Raw genomic sequence first — 13,350 nt, 5'->3', positions numbered from 1 at the left:
TTTTTACATGATTCCTCTAGCAGAACAAGACAGAGAAAAATTTGTGTTTACATTATCAGTTATTAATAATGAAAGTCCAGCTTGCCAATTTCATTTGAAAGTGCTTCCTTAAGGAATGCTGAACAGTCCTATAATGTGTCAGTATCATGTAGATAAGGCTATATTCTCCAGTAGAAACAAACTTCCTAATTGTAAGATTATTCATTTCATGCATTATATATTATTGGTACTTTTAAATTTATATAGCTCTTTCATAAAGTATACACAGCTAAGACACTTAATTATTTCACCTGAGAAAGTACAAATGTCCTTTCCTTGGAAATATCTTGGGTACATACTAACTTCCTGGTCAGTAAGCCCTCAAAAGTTTAACTACTACCAACTTACACACATTAAATGATTATCAGAAATCACTGGACCATATGAACTGGAGCCTGCCCTGTATGCTGTTTTTCTTTGACTTCAGCAATTTCAAGATCAACATACACGTTCTATTTTTATTACTGTACACATTTGAGCCCACAGCTTATTGTCTGGCCCACCAGTTTATGACAATTAACAAGAAGATCAGGTTATGACATCACTGCTTGACTGAGCCACCCAGTCACATGTTTTTCCATCAAAATTTGAGAAAATTATGTAAGCAATTTTAACTTACCCAGATACTAGCAAAACAAACTATACTGCAATAACCACTTAAAAATATATTCAATAAAGGGGGTGTGTAGGTAAAGACCTTGCAACACTACTAGCACAAGCCTTATTTACCCTTAATTTTTTTTTTTTAATTTAGATGACAAATTTCAATCAGCTGTAGGAAAGCATTTTGCTAAAACCTCAAGACAAAGATTGGAGAGAGAAATAGAATGAGTAAGAGATGAGGAGAGACAGATCAGAGAGAGACACACAAAGTAACACAAAGGAGAGAAAGTAGAAATTAGATAAATATTAAGAAAGTTATACATCTAAGAATGCACCTTTAGTAAGGAAGGTAATAAAACAAAGTTAAGGCATGTCAAAGATTGTGAAAGTCATAAAAATGTCATAAAAAGGAATTTATGGAGTATATGCCATATATTTTTTGTTTTGAAGGTTTAAACAGGTTTTAAAACGTTAGTTGTAAAAGAAATTCTGTATGTAAACATAATGACTAAATTTAAAGAAGTATCATCCAGTTTTTATGTAAACTAGATATTAAAATAAAGCACAACAGGTTTTTCTTAAAGCACTAACCTGCTCTTTAACAAAGATGATAGAAGGTCTCTTAGCACAGGCACCACCTTTAGTTTCCAGTACACCAGCACCAGCCTCAAGACTATGTCCTCATCAAAGGATGGAAAGAGGAAAAACGTTGAGCCAGCCTAGGAAAGACCCTACAGGACCCACAGCACTGGACAATGTGGCTTCTGTGGACAAAACTGGGCAATGCTAAATAAGAAAACTCAAAAGGAGGAATGAATCCTGCTCCAGACGCAGACACCACTCACTCCATATATATATACACACACATTTTAATTCTCACTTTGCCTGCAACCTGTGACTGCCACACTCTATTGATCCCACCTTCTATATCTGCCTTATTTCTGCCCTGTTACTTAGAAAATCACCCCCTTTCCAGCTTCTAACAGTGCAACTGCTTGGCTAAAATAAATTAACATATACCCAGTAAGTTTCCTCATTAATGGCATACAGTGAACTGAGATGCCAAGTACCACTACAGGTTGCTCCTGGATTGGAAAATAATGTTGCTAATTATACTCATGTTTGCCTTATGTTATTTGCTGATTCTAGAATGCAAAGCCAGAATAAGAGCAATGACCACCTCGACTGATGGACCTGTTGCTGCACACATTGGCACTCTTCAATGACCAAAGCCAGATTTAAAAAAAAAAAAAAAAAAAAAAGGCGGTGTGAGAGTTCAGTGAGGGTGGTGGCAAAAATATTAAAGGAAATATATTAGAGCAAGTTATAGGAAATAGTCACAGAACCCCTTTGGAAGGCCAGGCAGCTTGCATAGCTTCAAATGACAGAATGGGCTGAAGGCAGCTGGTTCTTACCCTAGGGCATTAGGACAGAGTGAATACCAGGAATTGTAAAGAGGCTTCCCCAGGTAAGTCTGTTTACCCCTACCTCCATTAGCAAACCTTTGATCATCCATGCATGCGTAACTGCCTTCTACTCAGGGGGCAGAAACTAATTACCCTCCAAAGTCCCCTGTCCTTTTATCCATATAAAATCAAATCCCACAGGGCCAGCCAGTCAGGGCAATGGCTGCTAACTCTCTCTGCAGTGTCTGTGGTCATAGACCCATAGCCTACTCTTTCACTGTATTGTGCTTGAGTGCATTTGTTTCTCACTGGGTGGAAGTCTGTAGGTTGGACCCTGACAGAGAACCTCTGCTAGAGCAGTGAGGAAGGGAAATGTGAGATCAGAGCCCCCACACAGTGTCCCTACTGTGGCACCACTTAGTAGAGTTGTGAGAAGAGAGCCACCATCCTCTAGACTCCAGAATTGTAGATCCACCAACTGCTTGTGCCCTGTGCCTGGAAAGCCCACAAACAATGCCAGCCTGTGAAAGCAGTGGTAGGAAGACTATCCTTCAAATCCACAGTTGCCATGCCCATATACATGAGAATCCACCTGTTACATCAGCGTGACTTGGATGTGAGACGTACAGCCAAAGGAAGTCATTTTGGGACTTTAAGTTTTGACGGCCCCTCTGGATTTTGGACTTGTATGGGGCCTGTAACCCCTTTGGCTAGGTTTATTTCTATTATTTGGGATGGGTGTATTTATCCAGTGCCTGTACCCCCATTTTATCTAGGAAGCAACTAACTTGCTTTTGATTTTACAGGCTCATAGGTGGAAGGGACTTGTCTCAGATAAGACTTGGGACTGTGGACTTTTCAGTTAATGTTGCAATGAGTTAAGACTTTGAAAGACTGTTAAAAAGCTGTGACTGGTTTTTAAATGTGAGGACATGAGATTTGGGAGAGGACGGTAATGTAATAATATGGTTTGGTTGTGTCCCCATCCAAATCTTATCTTGAATTATAACATCATGGAATATTATGCAGCCATCAAAAATGATGAGTTCATGTCCTTTGTGGGAACATGGATGAACCTAGAAACCATCATTCTCAGCAAACTGACACAAGAGCAGAAAATCAAACACCGCATGTTCTCACTCATAGGTGGGTGTTGAACAATGAGAACACATGGACAGAGGGAGGGGAGCATCACACACTGGGGCCTGTTGGGGGAAATAAGGGAGGGACAGTGGGGGGTGGGGAGTTAGGGAGAGAAAGCATGGAGAGAAATGCCAGATGTAGGTGAAGGGAAGGAATGCAGCAAATCATGCTGCCATGTGTGTACCTATGCAACAATCTTGCATGTTCTTCACATGTACCCACAAATCTAAAATGCAATAAAAAAAAAAAAAAAAAAAAAAAAAAAAACTCCTAGAATTCCCATCTGTTGTGGGAAAACCTGGTGGGAGGTAAATGAATCATGGGAGTGGGTCTTTCTGATGCTGTTCTCGTTATACTAAGTCTTATGAGATCTGATTGTTTTAAAAATGGGAGTTTCCCTACAGAAGCTCTATCTTTGCCTGCCTCTATCCATGTAAGGTGTGACTTGTTCCTTCTTGCCTTCCACCATGATTATGAGGCCTCCCAAACCATGTGGAATTTTAAGTCCATTCAGCCGCTTTCTCTTCCCAGGCTCAGTTACGTCTTTTTCAGCATCATGAAAACAGACTAACACACCATGTCATTCCAACATCCCAGCAGATTCTGACTGAGGTATGTAGTCAAAGTGTAGTCATGTCTTCTGGATAAAATCAAAGTGCGTATCAAAATGCAATCATGGCGAAGACTGATCTGCCTTTTTTTCATTGAAAGATTGCCTGTATTACGGGCTTGCCAATTTCTGGTTGACAATACTATTAAGCCACACTGGAAAATTGGAAGCATACTAATTAAATTTCACTATTTCTGTCATCTCACCTTTTTGCTCTTGTGTGTAATCTTCTAGCTTCTATGAGTTTAGAGAAGGAGAATATCCTAAAGTGACCTTTGCCTTTTAGGAAGTCCAAAAAATAATTTGGTATGAAAAGTTCATTACAGTCTCTGAGAAACCCTCTGGGCATGTGGTCTGATCTTCCAGGGTAAAAGTTTTCTTATGATTAAGATACTTGTTCTGGAATAACAGTCCTATTTCAAGTAAAAGATGCTTAACAAATGATGCTTGTCTCAGGATCTGTCAATAACAATAGCTATCCATGCCCAAGATTATGTGCATGTTTGAACTCAGAGTTGACTTGTGACTTGACTTTGGAAGATAAAGGCTATTTTTTCTGCCATAAGGAGTAAACATGTTTTTTTTTTTTTAAATTTAGTTTTACTTTAAATTATTTATGGCCCTTTTGGTTTAGATTTTTAAAAATTAAATGAAGCCGTCTTGTTTATAATCCTCTTTTGAAAGAAACATAATGGAAGATTAACTGATATACTTAAGTACAGAATAACTAAAAACACAATACCATCCACATCCCTTTGAGAATTTGAGAGAATAAAGAACATTCCATGTGGCCTTGTAATGCAAGTAGCTTGGAAGCTTTGATATGAAAAACATAAAATAAAAATTTCCCAGCAGGGTGAGATGGGACAGAATAAAAAATAGAGCATAAATTTATAATTATAAAATACTTAACAGCAGGCGGGATGCATAAAAAATATAATATCTAGATTAGGAACAAATGGAAAAGAAGGCGTTATTATTGCATTAGGTTCCCAGAGATGCTTTACAAATACAAACACGTTTTTTAATTGGTGAAACAGGTATTGCAGTGACTATCAGAACTATGAGCCTTTTTTTTTTTTTCCAAGAGAAATTGGATTTATTAGTTGAATGTTTTTCTCTTCCTCTGGCCACAAAGGATATTGGGGCAACTTGACAGAAGATTTAATAATATATAGTATGATGGACACTAAATGATCAGCCTCATAATCTAACTACATAAGCACAATGAAACAAAGTCAAGTCTCTTGCAAGCTGACAGAGGGACAATGAGCTGAGGGGAGGACCTAGTTAAGGCAACAAGCACTGAGAAATTGTGTTCTTCTTCCTTTCTGTATTCCATGTCACATCTACTAAATGATGTCCAAAGCTGCAAAGGTAGTTCTACCCTAATAAGATAGTGGGGAGAAAGTATTCTGTATATTGCATGTTGATCAGAATAAAACCCCAAAATATTTGTAGGGTGAAGGACAAAATATGCATATCATTAAAAAATTTAAGATACAGGCTAGGCACAGTGGCTCAAAGCCTGTACTCCTAGCACTTCAGGAAGACAAGGTGGGTGGATCACAAGGTCAAGACATCAAGACCATTGGGCCAATATGGTGAAACCCTATCTCTACCAAAAATACAAGTTAGCCAAGCATGGTGGGGCACGCACTTGTAATCCCTGCTACTCAGGAAACTGAGGCAAGAGATTCACTGGAAATGAGGAGGTAGAGGTTGCAGTGAGCCAAAATCCCACCACTGCACTCCAGTCTGGCGACAGAGCAAGACTTCGTCTTAAAACAACAACAACAACAACAACAACAACAAAAAAAAAAACCCAACAACTTTACAAAGACTAGGGAATTCTTGATTTCTAAGAATGGAATTGCTTACACCTATGTGGGCTATTGATTTGGGTGCTTTTACTATGCAAGAATATAAAACTAGCTTGTTGTAACAACATTGATAGAGCAGAGATGAAATTTCAGGATTAGCATATCCTAGAAATTCAGAAGAAGTCGGAGTTTAATTTGGGCATTTGGCCTATCATAAGTTTGGGCCAGTAGTTAATTCTGAATATGAGGTCAATATGAGAACTTGTTTCAATGATCTTCCTCATAGTAAAGGTCCCAGCACTAAGCCTTTAATGAAAACCTCACCCAGTCTTTTTATACCCTGGCTTCTTTACCAACCCCTGTGATTTCCTCCTAACTTTTCTGTGGTCTCCAAGTATTCAGCTTATAAAGCCATGCATTTAGCTTTATTACTTTTTCTTATCATAGCAATCCATTCAGTTTAGAGTCAGTTACAGAATTAATGTCAGTTAATAGGTTTGCTTGACAACTGATATAGATGGATTTTTTTTTCCAAACAATATATTACAAGACATATATTTAGAATTAACTGAAATAAAAATCATTACATTTTTAGTATCAAGAAATAGAGAAAACATTTTCAGCTAACCTTAAAGAAATTATTTTAAAACTTGATTATGAATTGGGTTTAGTTACCCAAGTGTAAATTCCAGCCACAATTCATAGATGATTTCCATAAATTCATAAATTTACATATATGGATTTACATATATATAAATTCATAACATATATGAGCTTACACTAGTAAGCTCATAACAAAAACAAAATTAGATTTGGAATGCACTTAATGACCATCATTGCATAGTTTTGAATGCTGATAACAAATAAACTAATAAAATGTGGAAATAAAAAAAAAACATCTGATCAATCATGACCTGGAAATTATAATTTAATAAAATATTGCTACCTGGAAAAATTTCTCACTTCCACAGTAGTCTCATTAAAGAAGCTCTAATATAGGGTCTGATGAGATTATCTACCTTGAACAAAGATTTTATTACTTACAATAACTGGAATATTTGACATTAGGACATCAAGAGGTCTGTTTTGAAACAGTTCACCTTTTTGTTCTTTTTATCCCTGTTTTAGATTTACACACTATTAGGTAAAAGGAAGTCTTTAAGTATCTTCCTTTCGTTAATGGACAAGTGGAAAACGTGAGAGAATATTCTTTTTAAATATTTACTTTTTAAAAACAATTTATTAAGTTAAAATCTTCTTTAGGAAAATAACTTATCGCCAAGGAAAACAATGCTCGGATGTATCGCTTGTGTTCCTGCTGTGCAAATTTTTGTGTAAATACTTCCATTTACATATAAAAATTGCTATTCAGATCACATCAATCACTAATCATTTAAAAAACAGTAATATGGCTTATTTGGAATTACATCTCCTAATAGAAAATGAATGAATTTGCAATCTGATTCTTAGCTGATTTTTTGAGCCAGTTATTTTAATAGGATTGTACTTAGATAACTCAAATTAATGTCTAAAGGATCTTACTATGAATCATCAAGCAATGTCCTGACCTATATACAAACAAAAATATCCCATTGTGCTTTTACCACTATTCACATTGAAGAATTTGCAATTCAGTGTTTTCCTTCAACTACAAGGCCCTTAAAGGTCTTAGATTCCTTTCATCTCTCCCCAGAGTTACTGATGGTATTTGTTTCTTTTTTATTGACACTGCGCCCTTTAAACGTAACTAGTTTGTACCACAAAAGTGGTTAGTGGGAGGTTCTAACAAGAGCTGATTAGCAAAGCACTATTTTTTTTTGTTTTGTTTAATTTTCAAGGCTGGCATGCCATTCAGTGAACTTTGATGTAATTAATCATCTGGAAACCAGTTAAAATCTTCAGTTGATAGCACTGTGGTAAGTTAACCTGTAAGTTTCTAAATCCTATCACAAACCAAACAGCATTGATTGTTAAACTATGTTTGACCAGAAGGGAGGGTACATAATCTGTTTATGTGTGACAAGAAAACAAACTCCATTTGTAAAATACTTTAAATTGTTTTGAATTACAAACCAGCCCTCCTCCCCCCACACACTTTTTAATAATAGGTTAACTTTTCCCTTTCTGTAAGGCCATAGTTGGTTTTCTGACTAGCTGCTTAACGTATTTCTCATATAAATAAAACTGAACATACTGCTATTAATCATCATAAAATTTTTTAAAATGTGGTTTTCTGGAAAACTGGTACTTTGGGAGTTTTATAACCCTTTTGGAGTCAGAGTCAGCACATCTCTGAGTTCATTCTAGAAAATGTGTTTTGTCCTGAACTTTAGTAATCCAAGATCACTATAAAATTACTGCCATCAAGGAAATAGCAAACTGATGATGCATTTTCGTATAGTGCTTTTTTCACACTGCTGCTTGACAGATTTTTCTGAAACATTTTTATCAGGCACTTTTGCTATCTGAATCAAATCCAAAGAATGTGTGACATTTCTTTTGTGCAACATGAGCCTCAAGGGCTTCTGCCTTACAGTAGGTGGTCAGGCATCTGCCACATCTTAATCTTTTCACTGTTTTTTTTTTTTTTTTTAAACACACGTTAACTTGATCAGAACAGGCATTTACTCTACCAGTCAGAATTTTTCTAAATTTTGGCATACTAAAATACTATTAATTAAGGTAAATGATTTTGTTAAAATTAAGCCATATGAATTATGTTCACTTGTCAGATTTGGTTTGGAAGGTGTCTGAGATACTGGCAAGGAATTGTGTTTTTGTGGTACAACACCGGGTACAATGGAACCATGTTCTGTACCGATTCTATCAATTTTGAAAGCAGGATCTCACGAAATTAAAGGTGTTTGCTTTATTTCACTGTGTCCATTGACTAAATCACTACTACTACAATTATTTTCAGAATTTGGCTCTATGTCAGGCATCTTTTGGTCTATCAAGCTTATATTTGAAACGGTGTTATCAGAACATTCATTTCCATTCTGAACTAAACAGTTTTCCTTTCCATACTTTCTATACATGTCTTTGGTTCTGTAGAATCTTTCCTTGATTGGCTAGTAGAAACTGGCAGACAAATAATTTGTTTCTCACTACTAGATGAGTCTTTTTCCTAATGATTAGAATTTCAATCTGTATGAACATCCCAAAGAATTGTTTCACTTGGTTGTGCAGATGATTCTGGTGTTTTACTTAAATAGTGCTGAGCTTCATGTTCATAGAGCACAAGATCTTCAAAAAGCTCATGACATTCTGGAAAACTACACTGAGTTTGAAATACCCTGTGACTTTTTGTATGCTGGGCAAGCTGAATGACAGCTTAAATGACTCACTACATTTAAAATGCAAACAAAAATACACATTTGGATAGCTATGTCTATTAAGGTAGTTTATAAAATCTTGAGGATCTTCAAATTACCTCTGACAAAATTTGCATTTTCCTTTGCTCCATTTCATTACTGTTTGTTGCACATTTAATTTGCCAACTGATGTAGATGGATTTTAATTGTTCTTAAGGCTTAAGTTGTGACAAGTATTCCAAACAGCTACTGCTGTTTCAAAAATAGTTTCAGAAGTGTTATCAATGCCTAATTATTTCCACTCTGAATTTATCCTTGCTTTGTCTTTTATTATTAATTTTTGTGGAATCAGTCCTTCTAGGCCAGTTTTGTTCTATAGAATCTCTTAAGCCACTTTGACCTAAACAGTTCTATGATAATGAGTGGGAGCTCTCTTTTGAGATGTTGAGATCTTCCTTCTGAGATTATAACAAGTTAAAATTCCCCCTAGTTCTCCATAAAATATAGCATTTCCAGGTGCTGGGAATAAGTAACAGAAATCTTTTTCCAAGTGTCCATGGAGCATGGAAGAGGCACATTTTGACCCAGGTCAAGTAGTTCCCTGCTTTTATGACGATGGTGTCTAGGGTAATGGTGATTGCTTTTGACTTAAATGGTTTATGACTGTGGAAACCATGGCTGGGTGATTAAACCAAAAGTTCCGTGATATGTATGTGGGGTGTGTGTGTGTGTGTGTGTGTGTGTGTGTGTGTGTGTTTTCACTTAGGAATGAGAGCACCAGCCAATTCAAGGGTAGCAGTGCTAATCATGTAGCAGAAGGCAATGAGGCAATGAAGTTGAGAAGGCAGTGTACAGAGGGGCATTATGATTGCAAAGTTTTGCAATTTTCATATGATAAAGGGAAAAAATACCCTCTTCACCCTCTTTTCTCCTGCTCTAATTAATAAAACGTAGTCACTATCACTATGACATAAAATCTGTAGGAGCAGAGACTGTTGGAAGAAAAAAAATGCATTTGATATTTTAAGGTCTGATCTCATATTTTTTTTTTTCCTGGAAGTCTGTGAAATTTCTCATTCACTACTGGTGTATATATTATAGGGATTCTCTCCCACAAACTGAAGCAAACCTCTGAGCCAAAAGCATTTTCTTGTCTATGGAATCTGTTACATTCCCAAGGTTCTCCATTTAATTTAACACTGCATTCTGTTTAGCTACATATTTTTGAGTTACCAACTTATTTTTAATGCTATGACTTTAATATACGTACAATATTCAAGGGTTCATATCAGGTAGGTACTGGCTAGATTTTCTTGAGAGCTCAACTAAAATTAATTAAATAACAGAAAAAAGCACCCATGAATATATACTTTTTAAACTGAAATAACTTCAACATAGAAACAATTATACCTATTGAACAGAATGCCTGCAGTTATGAAGTAGAATAAATCCACACTGCGTTATTTTAGTCATTTATCTTTTAAAGAAATTTGAGTAAGAAAAAAATTCTTATGTCTTTTTACAGGTTGAATTGTGTTCCCCCAAATGATATGTTGAAGTCCTAAATGCAAGGGAAATAGGATCTTTCTTTTGTACATAATTTGTTCTTTTGTATATAATGTGTCATTTCTTGTTTGCTTTTAAGATTTATCTTTATTACTTCTCTTAGAGAAACTGATTATTATATGTCTCAGTATCATTTTCTTCATGTTTCCTGTACTTGAACTTCACTGAGGTTCTTCTATTTGCGGATTTATTAAATTCAGAAAGGCATCAGTCACTATTTGCTTATATTTTCTGCACACATACTCTCACTTCTGAGGATCCCAATAACATATATATTATGCTTCTCTGTTAACTTAGCTAACTCTTCTGTGTTTTGTTTTTTGTTTGTTTTTTTTTTTTTTTTTGTTTGTTTTTTTTTTTTTTTTTTTTTTTTTGAGACGGAGTCCTGCTCTGTCGCCAAGTGCTAGGCTGAAGTACAGTGGCACAATCTCGGCTCACTGCAAGCTCTGCCTCCTGGGTTTAAGCAATTCACCCACCTCAGCCTCCCTAGTAGCTGGGACTTCAGGTGCATGCCACCACGCCCAGCTAATTTTTGTATTTTTTAGTAGAGACGGGGTTTCACCATATTGGCCAGGATTGTCTCGATCTCTTGACCTAGTGATCTAACCACCTCGGCCTCCCAAAGTGCTGGGATTACAGGAGTGAGCCACTACATCTGGCCATGTTTAGTCTTTTTAAATTGACAAATAATTATACATATTCATGGGGGTACATAGTAATGTTTCCATACATATAAAGTATACTGATCAGATCAAGGTAATTAGCATATCCATCCATCATTTCAATAATTGTTTCTTTGTACTGGAAACATTCAATGTCCTCCTGCCAGGAATCTGTAATTATATTAACTATAGTTATCTTACAATGGTACAGAACACTAAAGACTTACTCTATCTGTAATAATTCTGTTTTATTTTAGGTAGTTAACAGTGCTAAATTATCACTGTATTTTTGTCTTACCTTGTCTCATTGAGTTCTTTTTAATTGACTGTTTTCTTTCTCTTTATGGTTTATATCTTCCTGCTATTCTGTATGCCTGGGTCATTTGTTATTGAGTGCCAGATAATGTGAATGTCAACATGTAAGTAGTAGATGTTTGTGCTTCTATATTCTTGAGTTTTGTTTTGGGTTGCAGTTAATTGGAAAATGATAAGTTTGGGTTATGCTTTTAAGATTTGTTAGATGTGATTGAGCAGTACTCAGCCTAGTGTTGGTGAGCCGAGAAACTTACAGGTATTGTACCTAAATGTTCATTTCCCTGCCAGTCTCCTGAAAAAGGGCACACCTCTTGACCATATGTGAAAGCCAGGCACTATTACTCCTAATCCGTTCTGATGGCTTTTTCCTGAAGTTTGGGTAGTGTCCTCACATACATGCACTGTTTGGCACTCAGCTGAATTCCCTAAGGAGACGGCTAAAGATCTCTGGAGTTACCTATGTACCTCTCTCTTCTCTAGTATTTTTTCCTGTATGCTAGCAACTTTGATCTCCCAGGACTCTCCACTCCTCAACTCAGGTTTTGCCTGGGATTTCCCTGCTTGTTCTGCGGCCTGGTAACTGTCAATACTGGAAAAATCACTGTTTCCTCCTTTGTTTTTTATATCTCAGAGATTACTGTCATCCATTACCTTATGTTCAGTATCTCTGAAGCTATTGCTTTGTGTATTTTTCTGTTGATAATTTTTTTATTAAGTGTTAGATATTTAGAATAATGGCTACCCAAATACTTCAACATCCTACTTCCCAGAACCTGTGTACAACTGACCCTTTAACGACATAGGTTTGAACTTTGTGAGTCCACTTATATGTGGACTTTCTCCACCTCTGCCACTCCTGGGACAGCAAGACCAACACCTCCTCTTCCTGAGCTACTCAATATGAAGACTATGAGGATGAAGACCTTCCTTACGATCCACTTAATGAATATTAAATATACCCTCTTCATTATGATTTTCTTAGTAGAATCTTTTATCTTGCTTACTTTATTGTAAGAATACAGCATGCAGTACATAGAACAGACAAAATGTGTGTTAGTTGGCTGTTGATGTTATTGGTACAGCTTCCGGACAACAATGGAGTATTAGTAACTACGTTTTTGGAGAGTCAAAGTCATATGTGAACTTTTGGCTGCACAGAAGTAGTCTGTGCCCTTAATCCCTCCATTGTTCAAGGGTCAATTGTAATACTTTTCCTCACTCATTGCAATATTCACGAATAAGACCCCTATAATAAAAGACAAATTAACAGGAGGAAAACATTTAATTATATTTAACTAAAATATTATGTGACACTGGAACCTGAAATGAAGTCCTAAAGGCCCAGAGAAAACTGTATTTTTATAGGTGGTCCTGCAGAAGTGTGATGGGAGGACAAAAGGGTATAATCTAATAGTACTAAACTGGGAGGAATTTAGCAAGGCCTATTTGTCCAGATTCTTCATGGCTTCCAGGCATAGGGCTGGATCCCTCTGGAATGGGGGGTCTTACAACCTACCTTCAAGTAAGGTAGTCAGAGAATTCTTCTATAACCATACTTCACTGGAGGTAAAAGTTCAGAGAAAGAGAAAGGTAAGGTCAGACAGTGGCCTTTTTGCTTCTGTCATCCTCTCAATTTCAGCTTAAAATACTTAGTATGCTGAGGTATCATATATTGGGGTATTGTGTTCTGAGCCCCAACACAAGTGCAGGGAAATGTGATTGGAGGAGCTAAGTTGTTTAGAATGGCTCTAATGCACAAAAGGAGATCTAATATTTAATACATTTTAATAACATATGTTTTGTTTTCTTTTACTTGGTGCATAGAAAACCTTAAAACTAGAATGAAGTTTACAGTTTAAAATATAAAAA

General features: G+C 36.2%; 1 long non-coding RNA gene and 1 pseudogene across 1 annotated transcript in view; both read right to left on the bottom strand.

Moving 5' to 3' along the window:
- The window catches only part of LOC141580954 (uncharacterized), a 386,340-nt gene that overhangs the window by 279,723 nt on the left and 93,267 nt on the right, over positions 1–13,350 (bottom strand). The gene's annotated exons all lie outside the window — the stretch shown is intronic.
- Positions 7,941–10,658, bottom strand: LOC101030763 (zinc finger protein 654-like; annotated as a pseudogene).

This window comes from Saimiri boliviensis, chromosome 13 (assembly GCF_048565385.1).
Source record: "Saimiri boliviensis isolate mSaiBol1 chromosome 13, mSaiBol1.pri, whole genome shotgun sequence".
Classification (NCBI taxonomy): Eukaryota; Metazoa; Chordata; class Mammalia; order Primates; family Cebidae; genus Saimiri; species Saimiri boliviensis.
The sequence above is the reverse complement of the archived record's forward strand: the minus strand, read 5'-3'. Positions and strand labels throughout refer to the sequence as shown.